The following is a 5,551-nucleotide window of genomic DNA, read 5'->3' as shown; positions in this document are numbered from 1 at the left end:
TCTCTTTGTCTCTTGTATTTTGTCCTACCTGCTTTCAAAGAGAATGGCCGCCTTTCTGGGTGCCTGGTGTCCCCTGCCAGTGTTTGGAAGTTGTTTTGTGGAAGTTGCTCAGCATTCAAATGGTCTTTTGATGAATTTGTCGGGGAGAAAGTGGTTTCCCCGTCCTATTCCTCCACCATCTTCCCCATTTCCAAATGTTTAATTTTTCTAAATTCCATGTAGAAGTGATAACATGGAGTGTTTATATTGATATTTAATATATGTGTGTCATATGTATATATATTATAATCTCCCCTTTATCTCCTTATCCATTCAAATGTTGCTGAACACTAAGGTTGCTCCCATATCTTGGCTATTGTAAATAATGCTGCAGTAAACGTTGGATTGTACATATCTCTTCAAATTAGTGTTTTTGTTTTCTTCAGATATATACTCGGGAATGGAATTGCTGGATTGTAGAGTAGTTGTACTTTTAGTGTTTGAAAACCTCTAGGAAGTTTTCCATAGTGGCGCATCAGTTTACATTCCCATCAAGAGTCTAAAAGAGTTTCTATTTTACACATTCTTGCCAATATTTGTTGTTTGTAAAGTTTTGAATGATAACCATTCTGATAGGTATGAGGTAATGTTTCATTCTGGTTTTGATTTGCATTTCTCTAACAATTAATGATGTGGAGCATCCTTAAATGTGCCTGTTAGCCATCTATATGTCTTCTTTGGAAAAATGTCTATTCATGCTTTCTGCCCATTTTTTGATTGAGTTTTTTGGTCTTATTGATACTGAGTTACATGAGCTGTTAATATATTTTGGATATTAACCACTTACCAGTCATATATATCATTTGCAAATATTTTCTCCCATTCAGTCAGTCGTCTTTTTGTGGATTGTCATTTTGTTTTATAAATATATATATATATATGTATTTCCTGTGCAAAAGCTTTTTAACATTAAATAGGTCTAGTTTGTTTTTGCTTTTGTTTCTTTTGCCTTAGCATACAGAGTAAAAAAAAAAAATATTGCTATGATTTATCTCAAAGAGTGTTCTGCCTCTTTTCTCTCTTAGGAGTTTTATGGATTCTGGTCCTAAATTTAGGTCTTTAATCGATTTTGAGTTTATTTTTTAAATGATAAGAGGAAATGTTGCAGACATTCTTTTACGTATAAATGATCAGTTTTTGATCATTTCAGACTTATAAAACTTTTCAAAACTACTTAACTAAACAGATATGATGATGCTATACAATTGTTTTTAACTTGCCTTCCATGCCATGCTCAGTCGCTTCAATTGTGTTAGACTCTGCGACACTATGGACTGTAGCCTGCTAGGTTCCTCTGTCCATGGGATTCTCCAAGGCAAGAATACTGGAGTGGGTTTCCATTCCCTCCTCCAGGGGATTTTCCCAGCCCAGGGATGGAGCCTGTGGCAGGATGGAGCTCTTGCGTCTTCTGCATTGCAGGCAGATTCTTTACCACTGAACTCCCCAGGAAACCTGTCACTTGCCTTAATTTTTAATAAATCATTCATTTTTTAAGATTAATAAACACATGTAAAAGTAATAATCTTTATTGCCTACAGATAACTCCTGCCTACTTCTATAGCATAATTGTTTAGTTATTTTCACATGTATTTCTATTCTTCATTAGGTGCACACAGATACAAATAAACACCACAGTGTATTATGTTTTGGTCCTTGGTGAACTAAATAGCTTTTGGTAAAATGAACATATCTGGCAAAACACATTTTGGTCATTAGTGAACATCACTACCATCCTGTGATTGTAGAATTATCACATCTTTTTCTCAGCTTTATTGAGATAAAATAATACAAATTGTCAAAAGTTAGACTTAAGGTGGAAAATGTGATGATTTTATGTTGTCATTGTGAAATGATTACCACAATCAAGTTAAGTAACATATTCACCATCTCACATAGCTATCCTTTGTGTTTGTGGGTGATAGGAACAGTTAAGGTCTACTTTGTTAGCAAATTTCAAATACAATACAGTATTATTAACTACAGTCAGCATGCTACATGTTAGATTGCTAGAACTTATTCATTCTATCTGTAAATCGTCATGGCAGCAGTCAGAGTTCTCCTTTCCTTGTCACATTATTACTACAGTGAGTAGTTATTCATCACTTATAGATCACAGCACCTCCCTGAGAACTTGATGTTCAAATTTAAGGTAATGCTTCTATAGATGACTAGAGGAACTTGATTGTGTTGTAACTATGTTCATTTCTCTTAAGAGCAAGTTTTTGAATGAGTTCCAAATATATTCTGTCAGGATTCATCTGCACATATGTACATTTTGTAAACTACATAAAAATTAAAATTGCTTTTATTAATTATGTTTAATTCAGCTTTCTTCTTCTTTCCTTGAATTTAAATCTGATTTCTTGTTCTTTTTAAAAAATTTTTTTACTATGGGGACTCTTGGTAGAAATTTCTCATATTCTGCAACAAATTCCTCTGAATTTTAGGACTTTGTTCTTTTGGATGTTTACATATTTTCATAGTACCCATAACTCAAAAAAGAGTTATTTAACTCTATATCATGTACCAATTATGAGGGATAAAAAATTTTAAAATGTTTTTATGGAAGGAAATAATTGACATCATAGAGTTCTTGGGGAACTAAGAGTTGCGAGAGACAGATATTTGTGGAAGGGCTACCCCAGTGACCAGAATGTGAAAGTGAAAGTCGCTCAGTCCTGTCCGACTCTTTGTGACCCCATGGACTGACCATGGAATTCTCTAGGCTAGAATACTGGAGTGGGTAGCCTTTCCCTTCTCCAGGGGATCTTCCCAATCCAGGAATGGAACCAGGGTCTCCTGCATTGCAGACAGATTCTTTACCAACTGAGCTTTGAGGGAAGACCTCCCAGTGACCAGAGCAGAAGTCATATGAACCTCTCATGGACTGGTGGTGGTGGTGGTTTAGTCGCTAAGTTGTGTCTGACTCTTGCGACCCCGTGGACTGTAGCCCACCATGCTCCTCTGTCCATGGGCTTCTCCAGGCAAGAATACTGGAGTGGGTTGCTGTGCTTCCCAGCACAGATCAGGGGATCTTCCCATCCCAGGGGTTGAACTCACATCTCTTACATCTTCTACATTGGCAGGTGGGTTCTTTGCCACTAGTGCCACCTGGGAAGCCCCATGTTAAGTCTGTACATTAGCCTAAACTGAAATATTTTGGAAAACCTGTCTAGTACTGGACTCACCTATCAAAATTCTTTGGTAGCCAGTTTCATTCCAGAACTTGACAATCAGAACTTTAGCAATAAGAAGACTGCTGTCTCCAAAATTACAATTGCTGTTACTAAAGAAGGTTATTACAAAACAATTTGACAAGTGCATGTTTTTCTTCCTTCCTTCCTTTTCTTTCTTTATTTTTAGATTGAGTGTGCCTCTTTTTCAAAGAGAAATTTTTATGGTCCTCTAGTATCTCATTGGAAAAGACCCTGATGCTGGGAGGGATTGGAGGCAGGAGGAGAAGGGGATGACAGAGGATGAGGTGGCTGGATGGCATCACCAACTTGACGGGTATGAGTTTGAGTAAACTCCTGGAGTTGGTGATGGACAGGGAGGCCTGGCGTGTTGTGATTCATGGGGTCGCAAAGAGTCAGACACGACTGAGCTGAACTGAGTATGTTGTTGCTGTTTAGTCACTAAGTTGTGTCCAGCTCTTCTGCAACGCCATGGATTGTGCCCTGCAAGACTCTTCTGTCCATGGGATATCCCAGGAAAGAATGTTTAAGTGGGTTGCTATTTGTACCCATGAGTCAAAGCTTTTTCTTGCCCAGAGTTCTCCAAAGAGCTGTCTTGACTTCCTTGTTTCGTAAGCTGTAGATGATAGGGTTGAGCATGGATGTCACCACAGTATAGAAAAGGGCCAGGAGTTTATCTACCCCAGGTGAATGGCTAGTTTTGGGCCTCAAGTAACTGACAGATGCTGAACCATAGAAGAGTGTTACTACCAGTAGGTGGGAGGAACAGGTGGAAAGAGCTTTTCGGCGACCTTCAGGGGATGACATGATCAGCACGCAGCTAGAATTCTGCCATAAGAAGCAACGATTAATAAAAATGGGCTGGAAATACAAAGAGTGGCCACAACAAAGACTGCTGCCTCATTATGGGATGTATCCCCACAGGCTAGTGCCAGAATAGGGGGGAGATCACAGAAGAAGTGGTCTATTTCACAGGGGCCACAGAAGTCCAAAGAAAAAATATAGTTTGTTTGGCCCAAGCTTACTATGCAACCCACTCCCCAAGAAACCATTGCTAAATGGCCACACACTCCACGACTCATTCGTGTTGCATAATGAAGTGGGGAGCATATGGCCGTATAGCGATCAAAAGCCATGGCTGCCAAAAGATAGCACTCACTGATACCAAATAAGGCAAAGAAAAACATCTGTGTAGCACATCCCTCCCGAGAGATTCCTCGGGCCTCACTCACAAGGCTCTGCAGCATCTTGGGTATGACAGAGCAAGTGTATCCAACCTCCAAGAGAGACAAGTTGGCCAGGAAGAAGTACATGGGGGTATGGAGGACTGGATTGGTCCAGATGGCAAGAGCTATGAGAGCATTGCCTGTCAGTGATGCTAAGAACATGAGTAGGATGAGGGAAAATAAAAGGAAACACTGTTCGGTGACCTCGGAGAATTTGGTAAATGCAAAGTGTTTCACAGACATGCTATTGTCTCTCCACAAGGAACAATTGATGCTCATGACCTGAAAAAAAAAAAAAAAGAAAGGCAAGGTCATCAAAAAGATTCTTTTAGCTGGAAAAATAAATCTTTATATTGCTCTTAAGAAGCTCAAGTCAGAGATAAATTTCTTACCTCTAATTTAAAAAGTTTGGAAGTTACACTGATCCTGTTGCCAAATCTAGTCAGCAGACATAAAATGGAAAAAAATTTCCCTTTTATATCTAGTCAGCAGGCATAAAATAGAGAAAATTTCAGCACAATTAACTTTTATCCCATTATTTTATCAAATAAAATTATCATATCTAAATATTTATTTCCTATTCTCTTGCCACTGACTTGCTTTCTTCACTCATTCATTCCACAAGTATTTATTGAATTCAGAGTATTTTCAGAGTATTTTTCAGTTACTGTTTGTGGGTCCTGGGATTAAACAATGAACAAAAAAGGATGGAAACAAGTGGACTCGTTCAAAATTCTGTTAAGTAGGAAATAACAACTCTGAATGATTACAGAACCCTTGGGGGATATGATTTTGAAAAATTTGTTCACACATTAAGTATTCTATTATGATGTATTTACACTTAAAACATTTATAAACACTTATCGTGCTCTGTATCTAGTTAAATTAATTAATATAGTTTAATGTATATATTCCCCATGTAGCAACACAATTCACTTAAGGTTATAGTAAAGAAACAGAGATAATAGTCTATTATCTTTTTTTTGAACCCAAAACATTTTCTTAAATATCTTCACTTCTCAATAATAGCCTATGCAGCTGCATTAAAAACTCTGATTGTGGAGGAGTTGCCATCTCTTTTATCAGTTAAAT

At 37.7% G+C, this 5,551-nt stretch overlaps 1 pseudogene; it reads right to left on the bottom strand.

Moving 5' to 3' along the window:
* Window positions 1–3,788: 3,788 nt before the first annotated feature.
* Window positions 3,789–4,738, bottom strand: LOC133059128 (olfactory receptor 10C1-like; annotated as a pseudogene).
* Between the last annotated feature and the right edge of the window lie 813 nt (window positions 4,739–5,551).

Source organism: Dama dama, chromosome 7 (genome assembly GCF_033118175.1).
Source record: "Dama dama isolate Ldn47 chromosome 7, ASM3311817v1, whole genome shotgun sequence".
NCBI lineage: Eukaryota > Metazoa > Chordata > Mammalia > Artiodactyla > Cervidae > Dama > Dama dama.
Note: the sequence above shows the minus strand (reverse complement) of the source record. Positions and strands in the feature narration are given on the sequence as shown.